The sequence below is a fragment of the Podarcis bocagei genome (assembly GCF_964188305.1).
Source record: "Podarcis bocagei genome assembly, chromosome: W".
Taxonomy (NCBI): Eukaryota; Metazoa; Chordata; class Lepidosauria; order Squamata; family Lacertidae; genus Podarcis; species Podarcis bocagei.
Window position 1 is genome coordinate 32,393,337 of NC_138131.1, and position 25,688 is coordinate 32,419,024.

The 25,688-nt window shown below is 43.4% G+C and overlaps 1 long non-coding RNA gene across 1 annotated transcript in view; it reads left to right on the plus strand.

Moving 5' to 3' along the window:
* The window catches only part of LOC308577914, a 131,398-nt gene extending 107,864 nt beyond the window's left edge, over positions 1–23,534 (plus strand). The window contains exon 2 of the long non-coding RNA XR_014003769.1: positions 23,411–23,534. This is a non-coding gene — a long non-coding RNA (uncharacterized lncRNA). The remainder of the gene's footprint in view (positions 1–23,410) is intronic.
* The last annotated feature ends 2,154 nt before the right edge of the window (positions 23,535–25,688 follow it).

The window sequence follows — 25,688 nt, forward strand, 5'->3', positions numbered from 1 at the left end:
AAAAGGATCCAAGCAAGAAATAGACTTCAAAGCAGATATATTAAGAATGTTTGCGGAAATTAAACAAAGTGAAAAAAATTAGAAGTAAAATTAGAACAAGTAGATAATAAGATTGGAAAAATGGATAAAAAAATGGACGAAACAGTTAATGAACTGAAAGGGCAAATAAAGGAAGTATTTAGAAGAACACAATCCGTGGAAGAGGGATTGAAAAAGACGAGATTAGAAATGAAAGATGTGAAACGTGAAGAAGATAGGATTAAAGTGGAGATGATGGAACTGAGTAAAGCGCAAGAAGAAATGAAGGACGTAATAGCCATGAATGAACTAAGGCAGAGGGAAGTTAATTTGAGACTTAGAGCAGTCCCAGAATCACAAGGTGAAAACATTAAAGAGAAATTGATAACAGAATTAGCTCAATGGATGAAATTACCAGTAGAAGAAATGGCAAGATCGGTACAATCTGCATTTAGACTATGTGTAAAAACAACTAGAGTTAAAAAATTTGTAGGAGACTGCTTGATCACATTTAAAGAAAGGGAAATGAGAAATATGATTCTGCAAAAAAATAGAGAAAAAAGACTGAGCATTAATGGGAACTACATAATAATCTTTAAAGACATACCAATTAGATTACTGAGACGCAGAGAGCCGTATAAAGCATTGGTGCAGACGCTGAAGAAAAATAACATAGAATTCAAATGGGAGTTCCCGGAAGGTATTTCATTCATTTACAGAAGCAAGAGGCATAGACTGATAAGCCTAGAAGAAACTGGAAAATTCCTGAGAAAATATAAAGAACTGAGATCAGAAAAAGAAGAAGATAAAGGAGAAGAGGCAGCAGGAGGCGCAGACTCAGGGGAAGAAACAAGAAAGACATCAGGAGAAGAAGAGGAACAGGAGGAAGAAGAAACAGCTAAATTATAAAAGGAGAAACAAATCTATTTAAATTTAAATCACCATGGCGTTAAAAATTTGGAACTGGAACATTAATGAGATGAATGAGGAAAAAAAGGAATAAAATTGAACAAATCTTAAAAAAAGAAAACCTGGACATTATTTGCCTACAAGAGACACACGTAGCAAGAAGACACAAAAGAATATTGATTAATAAAAGATTAGGAAATGAGTTTATATCCTCAGATAAAGATAAAAAAGAGGAGTGGTCATCTATGTCAAAAACCAAATTGAAGCTCAACAAATTTTTAAAGATGAAGAAGGAAGGATAATAGCGGTCCAAATCAAATGGCAGGGAGAAAATCTAATTATAGTCGGGATCTATGCACCAAATGGTAATAAGTCTGAGTTTTACAAAATTCTGGAAGAAAAACTATCTGAATATGTAGATCAGAAAATTATAATATTGGGAGATATGAATGCAGTGGTGTCATTGGAAATGGATAGACTCAGAGATGGAAGAAGTAAGGAAGGGAAGTTACCTAGAACTTTTTTTTCATTGGTTAAAAATTGTAATTTGATAGATATCTGGAGACTTAGACACCCACTGGAAAAACAGTTCACTTATTACTCTGAGCCGAACCAGTCAATGTCCAGAATAGATCAGATTTGGATTTCGAATGAATTAACGCCAAGAACTCTTCGGGTAGAAATCCAAGCCAAAATGATCTCTGATCACAACCCAATAAAAATGAAACTAAAAGGTTTGGAAGAAAGAACTTTTAGGTGGAGAATGAAAGACTACCTTTTAGACGACCAAGAAATTGTTGAAAAAGCACAAAAAAGGTTGACGGAATAGTTTATGGATAATTTGAATAAAGGTACAAAAATAAAAGTGGTTTGGGATGCAAGCAAGGCAGTGATGAGAGGTTTTTTCATCCAGCAGAATGTCATTAAAAATAAGGGTAGAGAAAAAGGGAAAAAAGATATTTTGAAGCAGATAATGGACAATGAGCAAAAATTAGTTAAAAAACCTAATAAGAGAATAAAAGAAAACATTAAAGCTTTGCAATCCCAGTTTGCAATGATAATAAACAGAGAAGTGGAATGGAATATTAAAAAACTAAGACAAAGAAGTTTTGAATTTGCAAACAAATCAGGAAAATTGCTGGCATGGCAAATCAAAAAAAGAAAGGAACAAAACACAATAAATAAAATTGTAGTGGATGGAGAAGAGATAACTAACCCTAAGGAAATAAGGAAGGGTTTCTTGGATTATTACAGAGGATTATATAAAAACAGAGAGAAAAACAATTTGAGGAAAATAGAAAGATTTCTGAAAGAAAAAAAGATGCAGACGATTCCGATAGATAAAAAAGAACAACTGAATACCCCAATAGAGATAGAAGAAATAAAAGAAGTAATAAAAGAATTAAAAAGGGGGAAAGCTCCAGGTCCAGACGGATTCACCGCTAACTACTACAAAGAAATGAAATTCGCATTGATGACACCATTGAAAGAAGTAATGAATAACATCTTAAAAGAAAGAGAAATACCAGAAACATGGAAAGATGCATTTATTACATTAATTCCGAAACAGGACTCAGATTTATTGCAAGTTAAAAATTATAGGCCGATCTCACTATTAAATATAGATTATAAAATTTTTGCAGGAATTCTGGCGAAAAGAATGAAAAACATATTGTTAGAAAGCATCCACGGGGATCAAGCGGGCTTCTTACCTGGCAGGTAAATGAAAGATAATATAAGAAACATAATATAGTAGAATATCTGTCTGCCAGGAGTGAGAAGCAAGCTATAATGATGTTCGTGGATGCAGAGAAGGCATTCGACAATATAATTTGGGACTTTATGTTAAAGCATCTGGAATATATGGAGGTTGGTAAAGAATTTTTCAACGGAGTAAAGGCAATTTACACAGAACAAAAAGCAAAACTGATTATAAACAATGTGGTATCAGAAGAAATAAAGATAGCAAAAGGAACAAGACAGGGATGCCCACTTTCCCCATTGTTGTTTATAACGGTGTTGGAAGTCCTCCTGAATTCAATAAGACAAAATAAGAAGATAAAAGGAATAACAATTGGCCAAAATGAATATAAAGTCAAAGCGTTCGCAGATGATTTGGTAATAACGATAGAAGACCCGACGAGTTCAATAAATGAGGTACTGGAAGAATTCGAACAATTTGGTAAAGTGGCAGGCTTCAAATTAAATAAGAAAAAGACTAAAATAATTGTTGGGTCTGGAACTTAACAGGTTAAGTTGTTCCCATGATGCCACACCATTCTGACGTCAGTTTTCGAAGCTGGGAGGAGATTGGGAGGAGTTTGCCATTCTCACTCTATGCTGTGAGGGGAAAGGAGCAGTCTTATAATGGCTGCAAGCAGTCCTGGTTTTTCCGGAGATTTGTTGGAATAAACAACTGTAAATAGACAAACCTGTGCTCTGTGTGTGTTTGTCTGGAAGCTGAGCCAAGATACTTGACAGTTTTACACCGCTGTGTTAAACTCTGCTGAGGCGTGACTGAGAGCTGCGGAGCGGAAGTGTGCCGGGCGGCCATAAATCGCAAATTGAGGATCACAAATCAATTAGCGGGGATCGCGGCTGACCAACAAAGTCCAAGAGGTTATGGGTAACCTTAATCACCGATCGTAAAACTGTCACGGGAGGCTGCCGGGAGCTTTGAAATCTGCGGTGTCGAGCAGAGAAGCACGGCAGGAGGCGGAGGCAAGCAAGCAAGCAAGCAAGCAAGCTGAAAGACGCAGAGATTTGCCTGTGTTGCTGAGAGCTGAGAGCAGCAAGGCATCGTTTCTCCAGGGACAGAAGCCAGAGGAGCTGGTGATTTTGTAAGTACAGCTTGGGGCCCCTTGGGAGAACGGGAGAACATGGCAGATGGCCAGGAGGTGTTTCAAGCTCCGTTTGAACAGCTTGAGGAACTCACCGCCCAAGCGTGGGATACCTGGGCAAGAAGGGTGAGAGCGTGGTTTTTGGCCACGGAAGTTTGGGACATTTCCCAGAGAGAGCCAGTGGAACTGCTGGTGGACAGAGATGACAGAGATGCAGGAAAGTCGCGATCTGTTTCTCTGGAGGAGAAAATGCAGAGGGAGAAAGCTATGAGAGCTGAGATCTGCATGTTGAGAGCAGGTGTTCATGCTAATTTGCAACATCACCTGGAAAGCATTGAATCTGCGTGTGAGGCTTGGCGAGTGCTGAAACGTCTGTGTGAAGACTCAGCAGAGGGCCAAGGGCAGATGGAAGCTGGAAGCCTAGAGATGGCTGGAGCCCCTGTTCCTGATGATTTAGCCTCAAGGAGTGCTAGTGAGCAAGTCGGGGGGCGGCAAATTCCAAAGGCAAGTTTGAAAAGTTTTCCACTGTGCCTGCTGGAGTGGCGTTCAGGGGGGGCGGATCTGGCAAGAAGTGCTTTTCCGGAAGAAGGAGGGCCAAGCCAGCTGAAAAGAGCCCCGGGCAGTGTTTTTCCACTCGTCGTTGCTACGTGTGTATTGCAGCGGGACATCTGCGTCGAGATTGCCCCCACCGGAGCAGAGCGAGGGCAGCTGCACAGGAAGGTTTCAAGGACACTTCTCATGGGAACCAGTCGGGTTTCCATGGCAACCGGTCTGGAAAAACAACCAGGCGTGGGACTGAGGCTGGTGGATGTGCCAGGTGCCAGGAAGAGACGTATCAACTCACGGCCAGTCTTGCTTTGTTTGAGCAAGGCGGTGGGACAAGCTCAGAGCTTAGTTTTGTTATTGACTCTGCAGCTAATTGCAATTTGATTCCAGAGACACCTGCTGTCGAGAGGTGGAATTGCAAGGCAATTCCGGCTGGGAAGACTGTTCTCTTTGCAAATGGACAGAAAAGAAATGTGACTAATGCTGTAAATGTGCATTTTTCTATTTTACAGGAGACGTTGGAGTGTTGTACTGTTCCTGGGATGCACCACTGTCTTTTATCTGTGCCTTATTTACTGAAAAAGGGATTTAAGGTTTGTTTTCAGGATGATGTCTGCACAATCTCCAAAGGAGGGAGGATGCTTGCCAAGGTTAAAAAGGGGCAGAATGATCTCTTCATTCTTAAAACGTCTCTGGAGGGTGATGGGAAGGTTGAGAAAGCACAAGCACTGCGTGCTACAATTCCCAATCATGATTCATGTGTCCATGCTTGGCATGCACGAACAGCTCATGGTTCTCTAGAAGAACTACAGGTGCTGCCGGAGGTTTCCAAAGGTTGTAAGATCTCAGAATGTGGATATGCTGTGAATTGTAAAACTTGCAAACTGGCAAAGGTAAAAGGATGCAGTTATCCAAAAGTAGAGAGGGTAACAACAAAACCTTTTGAACTGGTCCACGTGGATTTGTGGGGTCCTGTAAAGGAACCAAGTCTGGGAGGGGCCAGGTATCTGCTGACAATGCAGGAAGATTTTACGCAGAACACCTGGACTCACGGTCTCAAATCCAAGGATGATGGAGCACAGCTGATCAAAAGTTGGATTGAGGAGGTGGAACAAAGGTTTTCCACCAGAGTGCAAGCTGTCACAAGTGACAGAGGAGCCCAGTCAACAGGTTCTGCTTTGCAGAAGTTCTTTCGCAAGAAAGGGATACGTCACACAGTGACTTCACCCAATCAGAGAGGAGTGTCAGAGCTCCGATGTGAGGCTCTGGTCCAGGCTGCACAGGTGTTGCTGAAAGATTCTGGGTTACCTCCAAGGTTTTGGCTGGAGGCAATCAGGTATGTGAGCTTCACCTGGAATCGTACCTACAATTCAATGGTAGGTGACACACCGTTTGGGTTGTTGCATGGCAGGAAACCCCAGATTCATTTTTTGCGTATGTTTGGGTCACGTGCATCTGTGTCAGTACCTGCTGCTTTGCAGGGGCCAGATGGATCCAAGTTCCGGAAAATGATATTCTGCGGGTATGAGCCAGAAGCACGTGCATGGAGGTTCGCATTTCCATCAGGTGATCAGAGTAAGTTACTGATCAGTACACACGCTGAGTTCTATGAGCAGGATAAAAAGTCACAAACTGCTGTCATGCGTGATGTGCTCTCAGAATGTCTTTCTGATTCAGAACAGGAAAATTCTGAGGGGGAGGAAGGAGAGGCTGAGTCTGATGATGACGATCAGGTCACTGACCAAAGTCAGGAACAGGAGGAGGTATCGGTAGTTTCTCCGCAAGATGTTAGGAGAACACCCAAAAGCGAGCCCAGTTCTCCTGTGAGTGTAATGGAGAGGATTCGTAAACGCTTTAAATCAGAGGGGGAATCCCGTGATGCTGAGGACACAGTTCCTGGTGGCAGTGAGTCAGAGGTAACATCTGAGTTTATGCCCAGAAGGTCTAGTCGCACAACAAAGGGCATTCCACCTGAAAGATACCAGGCAACAAGTGCGTGGGCAAGATTCGCACAGTGTGATTCTGGGAGTGTTGAAGGGGTTCAACAGGTGCCTGGGAAAGATGCCGGGAAGGGGCACAAGGCAAAGGGGAAGGTGTTGAACTCAAAAGGGTCTTGTCAGAATGTGCGGCAAAGAGGGGTGTTGGGTCTGGAACTTAACAGGTTAAGTTGTTCCCATGATGCCACACCATTCTGACGTCAGTTTTCGAAGCTGGGAGGAGATTGGGAGGAGTTTGCCATTCTCACTCTATGCTGTGAGGGGAAAGGAGCAGTCTTATAATGGCTGCAAGCAGTCCTGGTTTTTCCGGAGATTTGTTGGAATAAACAACTGTAAATAGACAAACCTGTACTCTGTGTGTGTTTGTCTGGAAGCTGAGCCAAGATACTTGACAGTTTTACACCGCTGTGTTAAACTCTGCTGAGGCGTGACTGAGAGCTGCGGAGCGGAAGTGTGCCGGGCGGCCATAAATCGCAAATTGAGGATCACAAATCAATTAGCGGGGATCGCGGCTGACCAACAAAGTCCAAGAATAATGACGAAGAATACAGACTTAAGTGTAATTGAAGAAGTGCAACAACAAACAGAGATAGAGGTGGTCAAAAAGGTGAAATATTTAGGAATATGGATAACCCCGAAAAATATAGATTTATTCAAGAATAACTACGAGCCGGCATGGAAAGGAATAAGAAAGGACCTCGAGGTGTGGGGAAAGTTGAAACTGTCATTTTGGGGTAGGATATCTACAATTAAGATGAATGTGCTCCCAAAAATGTTGTTTTTATTTCAGACTATCCCTGTAATTAAGGGAACTAAGATATTCAAAGAATGGCAAAGAGAAATCTCAAAATATATCTGGCAGGGCAAAAGGCCGAGAATTCAGTTTAAGCTTTTAACAGACGCAAAAGAAAGAGGAGGTTTTGCCCTGCCAGATTTGAAACTATATTATGAGGCTTCGTGCCTTTGCTGGTTGAAAGCATGGATAAAATTGGAAAAGAAGGAACTGTTAGACCTGGAGGGATTCGACAACAGGTTTGGGTGGCATGCGTACTTATGGCATGAGAAGAAGAAAATCCATAAGGGTTTCGAAAGCCACATCTTTAGAGGTCCCCTGATTGAAGTGTGGGAAAGGAATAGATATTTATTAGAACCTAAAGTTCCACACTGGCTATCCCCACTAGAAGTTATGAGCGTCAAGAAGAACAATATGAGAGGCAACTGGATTACTTACGATCAATTGTTATTCAAAGAAGGGGGGAAATGGAAAATGAAACCGTACGAACAGGTTAAAGAAAATGTGTTTGATTGGCTACATTGTTTTCAAATAAATGAAATGTTCAGGAAAGATATTAAAGACAGAGGATATGCTGATAAAGACTCCAAATTCCAGATTGAAATAATAAATAGCGATTATAAAACTTTATCCAAAATGTACAATTTGCTGCTAGAGTGGAATCTGATAGATGAGGGAGTAAAGTCGGTCATGATACATTGGGCCAGGGACATCGGACATAATATACATTTTGGAGAGTGGGAAAATTTTTGGAAAAAAACCTAAAATTTACGGCTTGTATGACGCTGAAGGAGAATATAATGAAGATGTTTTACCGATGGTATATAACCCCTGCAAAATTGGCAAAAATGTAAAAAACTTGTAATAAATGCTGGAAATGCAGGGAAAAAGAGGGGTCTTTCTACCACATGTGGTGGGAATGCAAAAAGGTAAAAGGTTTTTGGGAAAGTGTATATAATGAAATGAAGAAAATTTTAAGGTATACATTTGAAAAAAAAACCCCGAGGCCTTCCTGTTAGGAATATTAGGAAGGGAGATAAAGAGTAACGATTGTAAATTGTTTCAATATGCAACGACTGCAACAAGAGTCCTCCTGGCCCAAAACTGGAAACAACAGAAAATACCGACAGTTGAGGAATGGAGAATGAAACTGTTAGATTACGCGGAGTTGGATAGATTGACGGGAAAAATTAGATACTTAAGAGACCAGAGGTTCATTGAGGACTGGGGGAAATTTGTGGAACATCTGGAAAATATAAGTGAAGGACAGATAATGCTAGTGGGGTTTAAAAGAGCACTGTGAAAAATGTAGGAGTATTGTCTAAAGAGAAATGGAAGTAAGGAGTCAAATAATGTCAATATAAATTATGAAATGCGTAATTTAAAAAATGACTACGGATGGACTTCTGGAGGCGGCGCAAAACGGTAATGGCGGTCCCCTTTGCGCTGTGAAGGGGAGCTCCGCAGAAAAGGGTCGTCCGCTACGGCGAAGCGGAGACCCATAAAGAAAAACCACAGGTAGAGTGAGCCTGTGGCCGTGGGACTCGGCGGGCACCAGAAGCGCCCCCCAAAACGAAGAAGGAACCCCGTAAGGGGCTCCGGAACGTGGAAGGGCTGGCGCGGTGCTGTGAGTTCATCGCTCTTTCTGCAGAAGTGAAGCCGTGCAGCTGCTGCCAATGAGCGCCGACCTTTTTTCCTGGAACATTTGATTCAAAACTACAAACCCGTGAGTAAGGGGAATTTAAGAATTTCGGGACTAAAGTGACTAAATTTGGTGAAAGCAGGAGATGCAACCAGGAAGTCCGTCTCCCTGCAGTGCTTAAAGAATTAAAGCAAAGAATTTGACAAGCTGGAATCTTTTTAAAGTGACTTTAGAAGTTTGGACTTTTGTGCAACATTTGAACTGGTTTCTAAGAGATTAAGAGAGTTAACTTTTGTTCTACTTTTGTTGGCTTTGGACTGGACTTTCCTCCCCCTTTTGTGGATTTATAAATGACGGAGAAGCCCAAATTCACGGGCTGCCAGTTTAAAAAAGAACTGTCAAACTGCTGAGACTGTTTAACTACTGAAAGTGTTACATTGGAGCATTATAGTCTGGATACAAATGGGAAAACTGCTTCTCGCACCTCTTTAGAGACTTTGTTTCAATTTTGGGAAAGCTCTGCATGCTAAAAGGGAGCTGAAGGATCCTTTCATTGCGGTTTAAAACTGTTTGGATTTTAATGGCGGAACAACTCTATTTTCTTTTCTGAGGCATCGTTACACTCCCCCTAGAGGATTTTGGACTTACAGCTGTCTGAGACCTGCTTTTTGTTTTTATTCTCTACTGCTTTGTTGTTTACTCTCTGGAATTGTGATTCCCATGGGACTTTACACAGCTTGACCTTGGCACGTAGACAGGACTGGAATGAGTGGTACGGGCAAAACAAGATTGGCTAAAGCGAAAGCTAAACATTTAGTGCAAACAACTTTGACTTCTCAGCCACGCAGATCATCTGTCCCAGCTGTTTTAGAGATACATGAAGGAGAAACCGAGCAGACATCATTAGAAGATATGGCTACAGGAGGATCTGCAGCTGTTTTAGAACAAATTTTAGAACAATTGGAAAGTTTAAATAAGAAAGCAGACGAGCATTCAGCCAAAATTGATCAAGCTACAGCCAGTATCAGTAAATTGACTGAACAAGTTGCTCAACATACACAAGCAATTGGGAATTTACAGGAAGTAACTGCAGAAAACCGTAAATTAGCTGAGGAAGCGAATCAAAAAGCCGCGGAAGCCAATCGAAAGGCCGAAGCAGTACAGGTGGAGGTAAAACCTCTGCACAAACAGATAAGTGAACAGCAGGCCTACCTGTCTATGATGTCTATGATCGAACTGAGAAATAGGGAGAATAATCTCAGACTGAGAGCCATCCCAGAACTTGAACAGGGGGACTTAATAGGCTATCTGACATCAGAATTTTCAAAGTTTTGGGCTATTGGAGAAGACAAGGACTTTAAAATCGTAAGTGCTTTCAGACTGGGAAGATTGGTGAAGAAAGATAGATCCAGAGACTGTTTGATTATTTTGAGATCCAAGCAAGAGAGAGATAAAATATTAAGCCTTCATTTTGAAAAATCACTGGTTATTCAAGGCATTAGAGCAGAAATTTACAAGGATATTCCGAAGCAACTCTTGGACCTTAGATCTATATATACAGAATTAACAAGATTACTGAAAGGTAATTCAATTCCCTTTAGGTGGGAATTTCCTCAAGGACTATCCTTTAGCTTTAAAGGAAAGAAAATAAAAATTAAAACAGCAGAAGATCAAGACAAGTTTTTGAACGACCACGGAGAGGACCTTCAGAAAGGAATAGCAGGACCTGGGTCTTGGCCACCACCTCCACCTGTACCTGTACCTGCTCCTGCACCTTTGGGACCAGAGGATCAAAAGAAAGAGACGCCACCACCAAAGGAATAGCAGACTGATCCAGGATGTCTCTGCAGCTCCTTAGCTGGAATATTAATGGTGGGAATTCCCCGGAAAAAAGAAGAAGAATATTTCATGTATTGAAAAAAGAACAGCTGGACATTATTTGCTTGCAGGAAACGCATGTGACTAGGCTCCATAGAAAAGTGCTAATTAATAAAAGACTAGGCCAAGAATTTATTACATCGGACAGAGTCAAGAAAAGAGGAGTGGTGATTTATGCAAAGGAGAGCCTGTCACCAAAATTCTTATTTAAAGATGAGCAAGGAAGAATCTTGGCAATCGAGATACAGACTCAAGGAGAAAAAAATTTAATATTAGGAATCTATGCACCGAATGAGGGGAAATCAGAATTTTATAGGAAGCTGCATGAGACAATGCTGGACTATCTGGACTATACCAACATCATTATGATGGGAGATATGAATGGGGTGGTCTCTACAAACATGGATAAGTCACAAAATCAAAATTTGACAAAAGACGGCAGACTACCTAAAACTTTTTTTGAGCTAACTGACAATTTGGACTTGATTGACATCTGGAGGACAAAGAACCCCCTAGGAAAAGAAGGAACATTCTTTTCTGAAGCACATCTGACATGGACAAGAATTGACCAAATATGGATAACTAGAGGACTGGCACCTAAGACTAGAAAAGTGGAAATCTGCCCAAAAACCTGCTCCGACCATAACGCTATGAAAATGGAAATGAGACTAATTCCAATCGGTTCCTTCAGATGGAAAATGAATGACACCTTGTTAAGAGATCAGGAGATTGTGAAGAAGGCCCAAAAGACTCTAAAAGACTATTTTGAAATAAATTTGAATACTACAGTGGAAAAAAGAGTAATCTGGGATGCAAGCAAAGCTGTTATGAGGGGGTTTCTGATACAACAGAATACGATAAAGAAAAGACTTTGGAATGGGAAAAAGGATAAGATCTTGGAGAAGATAAGAGATGCTGAGAAAAAATTAAGATCAAAACCAAAATCACAGGAGGTTCTGAGAGAAATCAAATTCCACCAAGCACAATATGCTAAATTGATAAATCAAGAAGTTGAGTGGAAAATTAAATTAATGAAACAAAGGTCATTTGAATCAGCAAATAAATGTGGGAAACTGCTAGCATGGCAGTTGAAAAAGAGACAAAAACTGAATACGGTTACAAACTTAGAGAATGAAGGGAGAAACATCCAGAACCCTGAGGAAATTAGAAAATGCTTCCAGAGATACTTTAAACTGTTGTATTTGCAGAGTCCTGTACTCAGCGGAATGATGAGCAGTACGTGCCACATGCTTAACTTGCTTTATTTACAGTTCAATGTTGAGAAATTACAAACATGCATCTTGCCTCTGCAGGAGCAGAGAAGCAACCGTCCTTCTCCTCAGAACAAAAGAACACCGAGAGAACAGTGAAAAACAGGAAACCAGTGTACGTCACATCCAGTCTCCCATTCCCGTGGGAAAACCCAACAGTACTCTGACTGTGCAATGTAAACATTGTCTTGTGACAAGCACTTCGCTGCACAGTGAAGAGAGCAGAAACCAACATCCTCCCCCTTTCTGTGAACATCACTGGGCAGCGTGTTCGTACAATATCAGTACAAACCCAACTTCTGTACATAGGTACAGTGTTGATCCCTTGATGCAATCTTGGACAATACATCAGCAGGAATTTCATTACCTGGCATATAGGACACCGTTACGAGTCCCTTCTGAATATGTTCCCTAGCATGATGCAACTTCAATTGCAAGTGCTTCGTGCTTTGCTTACAACCTTCCGAATTCAGCAAAGCCAAACATGCTTTGTTGTTCTGGTAAACCTGGATTGGACATTTGACAGGAATTTTCATGTCTTTGTACAATTGTAACAACCATTCACAATCCTTAAGTGAATAAGACAGTGCATTCAATTCAGCTTCACAAGTACTTAAGCTAATTGTTGTTTGCTTCTTGCATGACCAATCAAATAGACCCTGATTGTACATGTAGCAAACTCCAGACATACTTTTCCTGTCTGTAGTGTCACTTCCAAAACTTGCATCTGCAAAAATCTCAAGACCACCAGACTTCTGATTATTAAATCTCAGTCTGTAATGCATAGTGCCTTTCAAATAGCGTGCTAAGCGTTTCAGAGCTTTCCAATCCTTAACAGTGGGATTGTGCGGCGCGCGCAGTTATACCCATCTTTTAGATTTAGGGGAGCTAGTCTCAAACGTTTGTTGGGAGAGACCTAGGGGGTTTTTTGTGGGGGAAGTTATTTCTCCTGTCTTCAAGCTTTTTATGATGGAGGACCTTTGTAGCCACCCCCAACGACACAATCTCAAGATGGGAGGGGAGGGAACAGCTGCAGTCGCCTGCGATTCCTGCGCAATGTTTGCCATCTTTCCAAAGGTTGCAGGCAGCTTTACCTGCAGCAATTGCATGTTGATTGCCCTTTTAAAAGACAAAGTCCAGCAACTGGAGGAACGTGTAGCTACGCTCCAAAGAATTAGAGAGCTGGAGCTCTTCTTGGAAGCAACAGAGCACACTGTCCCCACCAAGGAGGAGACAGGGGGCTCCCCTGAGAAGGAGGATAGTTCACCAACACAGGAGCCAGATATATGGAGAAACGTGACTCAAAGAAGTAGGAGGCCCAGGGTTCACTCTGATTGTTTAGAAATACACAATCGCTTTGAGGTCCTCTCCTCTAGCATGGAAGACGAAGAGCAGACTCCATTTGAGGATCTCTCCCTCATTACAGTCGATCAAGTATATGAAGACGAGCAGCAAAGTCAGTCTTCAGGGAATGTGCAGGCGACCTTGGAATGGACAGCTCAAGGAAGAACCCCGACCAAACCCAAGAGGAGGCGTGTAGTGGTGATAGGGGATTCCCTACTGAGGGGAACAGAAGCAGTGATCTGTGGGCCTGACAAGATGTCTCGGGAAGTGTGCTGTCTCCCCGGGGCTAAGATTCAAGATGTAACTGAACGACTGCAAGGAATCATAAAACCCACTGACAAATACCCCTTCCTCTTGGTTCATGTGGGAACCAATGACACTGCAAGCAATAGCCTCCAGAAGATCAAAAGAGACTACGAGGCTCTCGGCAGGAAATTGAAGCAACTAAATGCACAAATTGTCATCTCGTCTGTCCTCCCAGTTGAACGACGTGGCCCAGGGAGAGAGGGGAAAATAGTGGAAGTGAACAGCTGGCTTCGCAAATGGTGTAAACAGGAACGGTTTGGATTCTTAGATCACGGACTGCAGTTTCTTGAAGATGGACTTCTGGCAAGTGATGGGCTGCACCTCACAACGGTTGGGAGAAATGTTTTTGCCAAAAATCTCAGAAACCTCATCAGGAGGGCTTTAAACTGACTAATGTGGGGGAGGGAGACAGTGCTCCTGAAGGTAGGAGTCTATCAATTAATGAAGATGATCATCCAAATGTCATAGACCAAATGGAGCAAACAGCACGCAGACCTAGTGGTGGGAGGAAAAAATCCTTAAATAAGAGACACGGGGGAATGATTAATGGACTTCAATGTCTGTACACTAATGCGCAAAGCATGGGAAATAAACAAGATGAGCTTGAGCTCTTGGTACAGCAAACTAAATATGACATAATAGGCATCACTGAAACCTGGTGGGATAAGTCCCATGATTGGAATGTAATAATGGGGGGATACAATCTATTTCAGAGAAACAGACCAGACAAGAAAGGAGGAGGAGTGGCGTTATATGTCAGGGATGTGTATACCTGTGAAGAGATCCAAGATTTAGAACCTCAAAGCCAAAGTGAGAGCATTTGGGTCAAAATTAAGGGAGAGAAGAATAACAGTGACCTCATTGTGGGAGTTTACTATAGATCCCCAAGCCAAACGGAGGACATAGATGATGCCTTCCTGGAACAGATGGCCAAGCATGCAAAAGGAAGGGAGATAGTAGTAATGGGGGACTTCAATTACCCGGATATTTGTTGGAAGTCAAACTCAGCCAAGAGCATAAGGTCAAACAGATTCCTCACTGGCCTTGCAGACAACTTCATTGTCCAGAAAGTGGGAGAAGCAACAAGAGGAACAGCCATTTTAGATCTGGTCCTAACCAATGTTGATGACCTGGTTAGTGGGGTAGATGTGGATGGATCATTAGGCACGAGTGATCATGCTCTTCTGAAGTTTACTATACAGCGGAAAGGAGCAGCCAAGCATACTAGGACTCAATTTCTTGACTTTAAGAAAGCCGACTTCATAAAACTTAGAGAAGTGCTGGGTGAGATCCCATGGACAGCAATACTAAAAGGAAAGGGAGTTCATGATGGCTGGGAGTTTGTTAAGAGGGAGATACTAAAAGCACAACGTCAGGCAATACCAATGAGACGGAAACATGGAAGGTGCCTAAAGAAGCCAGGGTGGCTATCTAAAGAACTTTTAACTGAATTAAGATTAAAAAAGGATGTGTACAAAAAATGGAAAAGGGGGGAAACCACCAAAGAGGAATTCAAACAAATAGCCAGCACGTGTAGACACAAAGTCAGAAAAGCTAAAGCACAGAATGAACTCAGGCTTGCTAGAGAGGTTAAAAGCAACAAAAAAGGCTTTTATAGGTATGTTCGTAGCAAAAGGAAGAACAAAGAAACAATGGGGTCACTCAGAGGAGAAGATGGAGAAATGCAAACAGGGGACACAGAAAGGGCTGAACTCCTCAATGCCTTCTTTGCCTCAGTCTTCTCCGATAAAGAAAACAATGCCCGACCTGAAGAATTTGGAGCAAATGATTCAGCAAAGGAAACACAGCCCAGAATAACTAAGGAGATAGTACAAGAATATTTGGCTAGTTTAGATGTATTCAAGTCTCCAGGGCCAGATGAACTGCATCCAAGAGTATTAAAAGAACTGGCAGATGTGATCTCAGAACCACTGGCAGTCATCTTTGAGAATTCCTGGAGAACAGGCGAAGTCCCGGCAGACTGGAGGAGGGCAAATGTTGTCCCTATTTTCAAAAAGGGGAAAAGAGAGGACCCAAATAATTACCGCCCAGTCAGTCTGACATCAATAGCAGGGAAGATTCTGGAGCAGATCATTAAGCAAACAGTCTGTGAGCACCTAGAAAGGAATGCTGTGATCACCAATAGTCAGCATGGATTTCTGAAAAATAAGTCATGTCAGACTAACCTGATCTCGTTTTTTGACAGAATTACAAGCCTGGTAGATGAAGGGAACGCAGTGGATATAGCCTACCTTGATTTCAGCAAGGCATTTGACAAGGTGCCCCATGATATTCTTGTAAAGAAGCTGGTAAAATGCGGTCTTGACTATGCTACTACTCAGTGGATTTGTAACTGGCTGACTGACCGAACCCAAAGGGTGCTCATCAATGGTTCTTCTTCATCCTGGAGAAGAGTGACTAGTGGGGTGCCACAGGGTTCTGTCTTGGGCCCGGTCTTATTCAACATCTTTATCAACGACTTGGATGATGGACTCAAGGGCATCCTGATCAAATTTGCAGATGACACCAAACTGGGAGGGGTGGCTAACACCCCAGAGGACAGGATCACACTTCAAAACGACCTTGACAAATTAGAGAACTGGGCAAAAACAAACAAGATGAATTTTAACAGGGAGAAATGTAAAGTATTGCACTTGGGCAAAAAAAATGAGAGGCACAAATACAAGATGGGTGACACCTGGCTTGAGAGCAGTACATGTGAAAAGGATCTAGGAGTCTTGGTTGACCACAAACTTGACATGAGCCAACAGTGTGACGCAGCAGCTAAAAAAGCCAATGCAATTCTGGGCTGCATCAATAGGAGTATAGCATCTAGATCAAGGGAAGTAATAGTGCCACTGTATTCTGCTCTGGTCAGACCTCACCTGGAGTACTGTGTCCAGTTCTGGGCACCACAATTCAAGAAGGACACCGACAAACTGGAACGTGTCCAGAGGAGGGCAACCAAAATGGTCAAAGGCCTGGAAACGATGCCTTATGAGGACCGGCTAAGGGAGCTGGGCATGTTTAGCCTGGAGAAGAGGAGGTTAAGGGGTGATATGATAGCCATGTTCAAATATATAAAAGGATGTCACATAGAGGAGGGAGAAAGGTTGTTTTCTGCTGCTCCAGAGAAGCGGACACGGAGCAATGGATCCAAACTACAAGAAAGAAGATTCCACCTAAACATTAGGAAGAACTTCCTGACAGTGAGAGCTGTTCGACAGTGGAATTTGCTGCCAAGGAGTGTGGTGGAGTCTCCTACTTTGGAGGTCTTTAAGCAGAGGCTTGACAACCATATGTCAGGAGTGCTCTGATGGTGTTTCCTGCTTGGCAGGGGGTTGGACTTGATGGCCCTTGTGGTCTCTTCCAACTCTATAATTCTATGATAAGTACTTAAGCTAATTGTTGTTTGCTTCTTGCAAGACCAATCAAATAGACCCTGATTGTACATGTAGCAAACTCCAGACGTACTTTTCCTGTCTGCAGTGTCACTTCCAAAACTTGCATCTGCAAAAATTTCAAGACCACCAGACTTCTGATTGTTAAATCTCAGTCTGTAATGCATAGTGCCTTTTAAATAGCGTGCTATGCGTTTCAGAGCTTTCCAATCCTTAACAGTAGGATTGTTAACTTGTCTGCTTAGCAAATTACAGCTAACAGCAATGTCAGGTCTTGAACATCTGGCAATGAAGTTTAGCTTGCCTAGCACACTTCTGTACAGTGTAGTGTCAGAAAATGCTTCTTCAGTGTCTTCTACCTGATAACCTGTTGTCATGGGTGTGTCTACAGGGTTAGCATCCATCAGGTTCAGTTTGCTTAACACATCAGCAATTTTTCGTGACTGGTGTACTAGAATGTTACCACTTTGATCTCTTTCTATTTCCAGAGATAGGTAGTTGTTTACCTCACCGAGATCTTTCATGTCAAAGTGCTCTTTGAGCTGAGCTAGGGCGTTATTGTACATTGTGACATCTTTCCAAAAGAATAAAATATCTTCAACATAAAACAAACAATACAGCTTCTTTTGCCCCTCCTCTTTGACAAATACACATGGATCAGCTTTCCCTTGCTGAAAACCTAGAGAAAACAATGCTTCAGTGAGTTTTGTGTGCCAACACCGTGCACTTTGTTTGAGACCATAAAGGGACTTCTTTAGAGCACAAACAAATCCCTGTTTTACCTGTACGCCATCAGGTGGAAGCATATAAAGTGATTCACCTAGAGATCCGTACAAAAACGCTGTATTCACATCGTGGTGACTAATGTGTAGATTTTCCTCTGCAGCTAGCTTGAGCATAAGCCTAATGCTCTCATATCTCACAGTGGGTGAGTAGGTCTCGTGATAGTCTTCACCTGGTACCTGTGCAAAACCTCTGGCTACCAATCTGGCTTTGTGTCTGACTATCTTGCCATTTTGATCAGTCTTCGCTTTGAAGACCCATTTGCTTCCAAGCAGTTTCATTCCTGGAACTACTGGAACTAGCTCCCATGTTTTGTTCCTTTCTAAGGAATCAAGCTCAGCCTTCATGGCATTTAACCATGGCTCAGCTTCCTTAGAATCCAAATCCTGGATTTCTTGGAAACTTGAAGGTTCAAATACCTTCTTGGAGCTTTTAACAGCTGCTACTGCTGTCTTAGCAAATTCATCAGCAAATCTCTTTGGAGGTCTGCCTTTTGTGGCTCTTTGTGACCTGCGAATTAGCCTTTGGTCTTCAACACTTTCCTCTTCCTTCTTAGGAGAAAAGTGGCCTATTGTGAACAATGGTTCTTCCAATTCCTGATCAGAGCTTTCAGAGGGTCGCATAGAGGCTTTCGCACTCTTGAAATCCTCTGAAGTATCCGATTCAGATTCAGACTCAGAATCAGAACCTTCATCAGTGGGCGTGGGTTGCTGTCGCTGCTTTTGCTGTTGCTTATCCTCAGTCTCATCACTGTCATCAGGATAACATTGAAAAATTCCCACATTCTCCCCCCACTTGGCATTGTACTCAACACTTCTTGTGAGCTTAATTGTCTTAGAGTCAGTCATCATTATTCTGTAAGAACCTTTCTGATAACCTAGAAAGATACCATGCAAACCACGCTTGCCTAATTTGGAGCCTTGTGGTGAGTGAACCCACATGTCAGAACCAAAAATTTTCATGTGTTTGATGTATGGTTTCTTGCCAAACATTTTCTCATAGGGGGTACAACCAATCGCTGAAGATAATCTGCGATTGTAACTGTAAACAAAACACGAGAGAGCTTCAGCCCAATAACTCTCTGGAAGATTGGCATCATGCAGCAAGGTTTTTAACCCTTGAAGCAATGTCTGATTTGCCCTTTCGCAAAGTCCATTCTGCCATGGCGAGCGAGGACTGGACAAATCGTGTTGAATTCCTTTCTCAGTCAGAAAAGCTTCAAACTGCTGAGAAGTGAATTCTCCCCCGCGATCAGTGAAAAGAGTTTTTATCTTCTTACCATGCACATTTTCCAACCAAGCACAGAATTCCTTAAACCTTTGAAAAGCCTCTGATTTCTGCTTGAGATTGTACACATAAATATACCTGGAAAATGCATCAATGAGAACCATGAAGAACCTATTTCCACCCAAAGAGGGCGATAGTGGACCAACTAAATCAGCATGAACAACCTGGTATGGTTCTGTAGCTTGCCTACTAGACACCTTACCTTTCGCAGCCATTTTCACCTTGTTTGCTGCGCATGCTTTGCACTTCATGTGGTACCTGCAGGGTTTAATAGTCATACCTTCAACCAAGGCAGGCATTTTAGATACTGCCTCAAAATGCAAATGACCAAATTTTCGGTGAAAATCATGAATACATCCTGCATGCAAACTTTTGTTAGAACCTGCAATGCAACAAGTATCATTCTGCACAACATCATCATAATACAATACAAACAAACGATCAACATTTTCAGCATGCAACACATAATCGTCTTTCTTTGTGATGGTGCATTTCTTGTTCTTGAAGGAAACGTCAATGTTCCGTTCATTCAGCTGCATCACACTTAGAAGATTGTGTGTGGCATCTGGAACGTACAGTACATCCTGTATCCATAAGTCCAAACTGTAAAGTACAACAGTTCCGTAGCCTTGACTGGGGATCGTGTGGTCATCCGCCTGGTGAATCGCACCTTCCTGCGGTGTAAAAGACACGAACAGTCGCTTATCGTTGCACATGTGGTGGGTAGCTGCTGAATCAACAACGAAGAAAGATCTAGACGTCTTCTGGACCTTTGCAACCTTTGGAGTGAAGCGTGAGACCATTGCCTTGTGCTGCGTTGTCCTGGACACCGGACCTTTGCCTTTGCTTTGGCCTTTTCCACGCGATGAACTTCCGCTGCGCTGCTCTGTCTTGGCCCTGGGATATTTGCATTCCCTCTTCATATGGCCTAGACGTCCACACGAGTAGCATTTCACTGCCTTCAAAGCTTTGGCGCCCTCTGGTGGTTCCACTGCACTCTGGGATGACGTCTGTGAAGACTCCCCCATACCCATGCAGCTAGCACCCCGGCGATCTGCTTCATTCTGGATCACGGCAGTAACATAGGCTACTGTGAGCTGAGCAGTTGGCTGAACAGCAATCTGAGTGGCAACGGACTCCCAACTTGGACCCAAAGAATGTAGTATCATAAAGGAATACACAGCCTCTGGAAAGTTGAGTCCTCTCTGTTGCAACTCATGTCTCAGATTTTGCATCTCCATCAGGTGTGTACTCACATCTCCACCTTCAGCAAGAGCCATACCATGCAGCTTGGCATAGTAGTACATTGAGGAACCAGCCTCTGTCCTCAAGTGAGCTTCTCTTAAAGTGTCCCAAATTTCTCTGGCTGTGGTCTTTCCACGCAACAGACAGAGCTCTTCTGGGGATACTATCAACGTAAGCGTTCCCCTTGCTTTGGAATCCTTTGTAGCCCATTCATCTGTAATTGGAGCTGGGGGGTTGTCTGTAATAACATTAAACAGACCTTCCTTCCGCAGAACAGCCTCTGCATAAAGTACCCAGTCCGTATAATTTTTCTTATTGAGCTTAGGAATCCCAAAAGCATCAGCCAGCTTTGCATTAGCCATCATTGCTACTTTAATCAAGCTGCGTCACAGTACAGCTGCTTCCAAAAGCACTTGTGAAAAGTACTTTCGCTTTCCCAGCCACCAAGCCTGTGAGCCTGTGACTTAGTGCCTTTGCCTGTATCGCGGCAAAAACGGCTTCAAAAGTTCAAAATCCAGCCATAAAACCATAAACTAGAAGCTGGCAGGCTGCCCGCAGCATGAGCACATACCTCCATCAATCAAACTTGACGCGCAGAGCAGATAACGCCGATCCGTTTGTCTGTTCCTCTGCCGGCATTCCGACTCGACTTCTGGAGTCTCCATTCTTCAGTTTGATTGCGTCTTTCTGGGCCCGGAACCAAAAATGTTGTAATTGCAGAGTCCTGTGCACAACGGAATGATGAGCAGTACGTGCCACATGCTTAATGTTGCTTTATTTTCAGTTCAATGTAGAGAAATTACAAACATGCATCTTGCCTCTGCGGGAGCAGAGAAGCAACCGTCCTTCTCCTCGGAATGAAGAACACCGAGAGAGTCAGTGAAAAACAGGAAACCAGTGTACGTCACATCCAGTTTCCCATTCCCGTGGGAAAACCCGACAGTACTCTGACTGTGGAATGTAAACATTGTCTTGTGACAAGCACTTCGCTGCACAGTGAAGAGAGCAGAAACCAACAAAAACACCAATTTGAAATAAGCCCAATCAGAGCTTTATCATCTTCCTTTTATGTAGATGGAACCCAAAAAACCTTTTTGCTTTCGTTTGGGGTGATTCTGGTGCACACCCAAATAACACCATGCGAATTGAAAAAAGCCCAATCAAAGCTTATTCGTCTTCTTTCTACGCATATGGAAGCGAAAAAATGGTGCTGTGTTATTTTGGTCTCATTACACACACTTTGCAATTTCTGTGTCAATGTGCATTAACAGCAAAGAACATGAAATGAAGTAAGCGCAATCCAAGATTCTTCTTTCTATGTAGTTGGAAACCCAAACAACCTGTTTGGCTTTCTTTAGGCTTACTACACTTCGCTTTGCTATTTCTGGGTGAATGAACACCTGTAATGGTTGGGAGTTACTCGTGCATAATCCTGCTCCGTTTGAGCATCGGATTGCCTGGTTAAACCCTCCGGGCTACGCAGCCCATATTAGCGTGGCTGCACTTAGTCACTTGTAGAATCTGACTGTGGGCGTTTCTTAAAGCGTTGCCGACATAAGAGTTGTTTGACGCCCAATCGTTTCCGCCTCTCACTGCGCGGGAGTCTCCTGCGCAGGGTGGGCGTGGGCAGCGGGGTGCTTGGGCTCTCCTTGCTAACTTCCAATGAAGAGTCTTGGAGCCCCTGCACCTCCCTGTCCTGTTGCTCTCCTGGATCCCTGGTGTTACACTCATTCTCTTCCCCTTCTTCCCGGCTAAGTCTCCCTCTAGTGCTAGGACCTTCCCCTGCAGAATCCGAGACCCTCTCCTTCTCCCGTGCCTCTGATGGCAGTTCCCTGACAACACCGAAAGAGCAAACGAAGCTTATTCGTCCTTTTTCTATTGAGAGGGAACCAAAACACCTATGCTTGATTTGGGCTGATAACAAACATGTCACTCTGCGATTTTTCAGTGAATGTGCATTCTAACCCCCAAAACACCAATTTGAAATAAGCCCAATCAGAGCTTTATCATCTCCTTTTTATGTAGATGGAAACAAAAGGCATTTTTGCTTTGGTTGCGGGTAATTCTGGTGCACAACCAAATAACACCATGCGAATTGAAAAAAGCTCAATCAAAGCATTCGTCTTCTTTCTACGCATATGGAAGCAAAAAGATGATGTTGTGTTATTTTGGTCTCATTGCACACACTTTGCGATTTCTGTGTCAATGTGCATTAACAGCAAAGAACACGACATGAAGTAAGCGCAATCCAAGATTCTTCTTTCTATGTAGTTGGAAACCAAAACAACCTGTTTGGCTTTGTTTAGGCTTATTACACTTCGCTTTGCTATTTCTGGGTGAATGAACACCGAAAGAGCAAACGAAGCTTATTCGTCCTTTTTCTATTGAGATGTTACCATATGTTTACGTATGCTTGATTTTGTCAGTATCTCAGCTCACAGTCAGAGGTAAACTGGCCTTCACGGGCAAACTGAGTGAGATACTTGTTTACCTTCCGTCTGCTACTCCCGGCAGGCTAGGTCGTAAACCGGCGATTCTCCTCGTTAGATGTGAGGAGAGCACACCCTCTGCTTCTCTCTCCTTGCTTCCCCCCCCCCACAGGGAGGGGAAATGAGATAGACAGGAGTCCTATTTACATATCTTTTATTCCTGTCATTCAGCAGTACAAAGAAACGTGACTGCACCCTTCAGACTCCATCAGAAGAGTCATAACTCCTCCCCTGTGCTTCCAGCACAGGTCAGATGACACTCTGAGCTAACATCCGGTGCTCAGTACAGAGAATAGACTCCCCCTTTTCCCCAACAGTACAGTTTGAAACAACAACATCCTGTTTTGCATTCCAGCCACCTGCAGCTGGCTTTTGCCTTGGTGCTTTTTCCCAACATCCTCCCCCAAAAGCATCAATAGGCAAAACATGATCCAGATTAGAAAACAAACAGTTGTTATACATATAACAGTCCCCTGTTGTTTCAGTTCCACCCTTGGAACTCCCCACCACTGGTTTCACCAGTGTACCTCTTGTCAGGAAAAAGCACCAACGCAAAAGCCAGCTCCAGATGGCTGGAATGCAAAACAGGATGTTATGTTTTGCAGATGTACTGTTGGGGAAAAGGTGGAGCCTATTCTCTGTACTGAGCACCGGATGTTAGCTCAGAGTGTCATGTGACCTGTGCTGGAAGTACAGGGGAGGAGTGTGTGTCTCTTCTGATGGGGTCTGAAGGGAACAGTCGCATTTCTATGTATTGCTGAGTGACAGGAATAAAACATGTAAAAGGGCTCCTGTCTGTCTCATTTCCCCTCCCTGGGGAGAATGCAGGGAGGGAGGGAGAAGCAGAGAAGCAGAGGGTGTGTTCTTCACGTCTGATTGATGAGAAGAATCGCCGGGTTTGTTTACCTAGCCTGTCGGGGTCGCAGACGGAAGGTAAACACAGTATCTCGCTCAATTGCCACGGGGGAGGCCAGGTACCTCTGACTGTGAGCGAAGATACTAACATATGGTAGCAGAGGATGGTTGTGATTCATCGGACATCTGCATGAGAGGCTGGTGGATTGTCCTCGTCTGCTCCAAGGCAGAAGGCAAGCGTCTGAGAGAAGCCAGAGGCTCAACAGACGGCTGGTGGAAAGAAGAGGTGTTTTCCACAGCAACAAAACTCAAGGTGTGCTGCATATCGGGCTAAAAGTGTGAACGCAGGTTGATTAATTCCCTGGTTCACGGGGGAGCTGCGTTGGAAAAATACAGCTCCGGGAGAAAGGCCTGCAGCTTGGAAGCTGAAGCCTGCATTCCACAAATTCCTGTGGTTAAGATAAGAAGTCCTGAATGCACTCTTGAGTGGAAAGTTACTGGCTACGCAGCTGCATTGTGAGGCTGGGAAAGCAAAACTAAGCCATGGAGTGTTTTGGCTACAAGCTTTACGTGCTCTTGGAAAGGGACTTTCCGTAGCAGCCAGCGTTTTGCTGCCAGGTGCTAAAAGCATAAACAACCTGCAGTTTCCCTGCTTGAGAAAGAAAAAAACAACTGTTGGATTTTACAGCTTGCTTGACAGTGTGAGCTAAAGACTTGGCTTCAAGATGGATGCCAAGAAGGGAGCGCTGCCTTGCCCACCTCCCTTAACCAATGACAATTATTCATCTTGGTCTGTAAAGATGAAGGCCCTGCTGCAGAATCAGAGGCTTTTTGATGTAATTGAAAACCCCATCCCTGCAGCACCAACCAGAGGTTGGGAATCACAGAACATGAGGGCCAGGACTGCTATAATTCTGTGTGTCTCAGATCAGCAGCTTGTGCATATCCAGCATTTAGAAAATGTGAAAGAGGTTTGGGACACGCTGCGTACAACGCATCAGAGAGATGCTGGTTCTTCAGCGTTGCTGTATTTTGAGAAGTTGACCAATCTGAGACTTGCGCCTGATGGAGATGTTCAAGCGCACCTGACAGAAATGAAGTTTCTGCGTCAACAGATGGTGGAACGCAATTTCCGTCTACAGGAGGAAGTGTTTTGCTTCATGATGATAAACAGCCTTAATCGCACCTACAAGGTTGTTGCCAGTCAGCTTGGTTCCCTACCGGCTCAAGACCTAACCGCGGAAAGAGTGTGTGCCGTGGTCCTGAATGAACACGACAGACTTGCTGCACTGGAAGTGAAGGACAGGGGGAGGGAAGAACAGAGTTCTAATTCCCCCACTGTTGAATCTACTGGAGAGCATGGTGTAGCATTGAGTGCTGTCCGATGCTACAATTGTGGACAGACTGGGCATCTACAGCGAAACTGTAGACAGCCGCGCCAGTCAAAAGGAGCGAAGAACAGCTCTACGAAGCCTGAGGCGTCAGGCAAAAGCCGTACCAAGTGTCAGGTGAAACCTGCAAAGGCTATGATGGCGAAAGGAACCACGCCAGTTGTTGGGAACGCCTTTATAATCGACACTGGATGTACAAAACATTTATGCCCACACAGACAACTGTTTTCGACGTTGAAGAAGCAAAGCTTCACTGTGAAACAGGCCAACGGTCAAGAGTTGGAAGCGACCGGAATTGGAACTGTGTATCTTGAGAGTCTGAACTTGACTATAAGCGATGTTTACCTGGTTCCAGAACTGAGTGCTTCTGCATTACCTTGGTTAGCTACTCTCTGTTGTGTCTTTGTCTCTGACTTAGACACTGCTTTAACCTGCTTTGAGTTGTTAACAATAGCAACACATGCAACAGCTAAGTTAGCAAACTCTTTTGAGTACCTCTTTGGTGGTACACCCTTTGTGACTCTCTCAGACCTGCGTATGAGGTTCTGATCCTCTGTGCTCACTGGTTCAACCTCTGGACTTTGTTGAGAACCAGTAGCAATGGCAAACAGTGGTTCCTCCTTCACCTGTGAAGGTCTATCCATTGTGTGAGATTTTCTCTCAATGACTGTTACAACTGAACTCTCTGAGCTA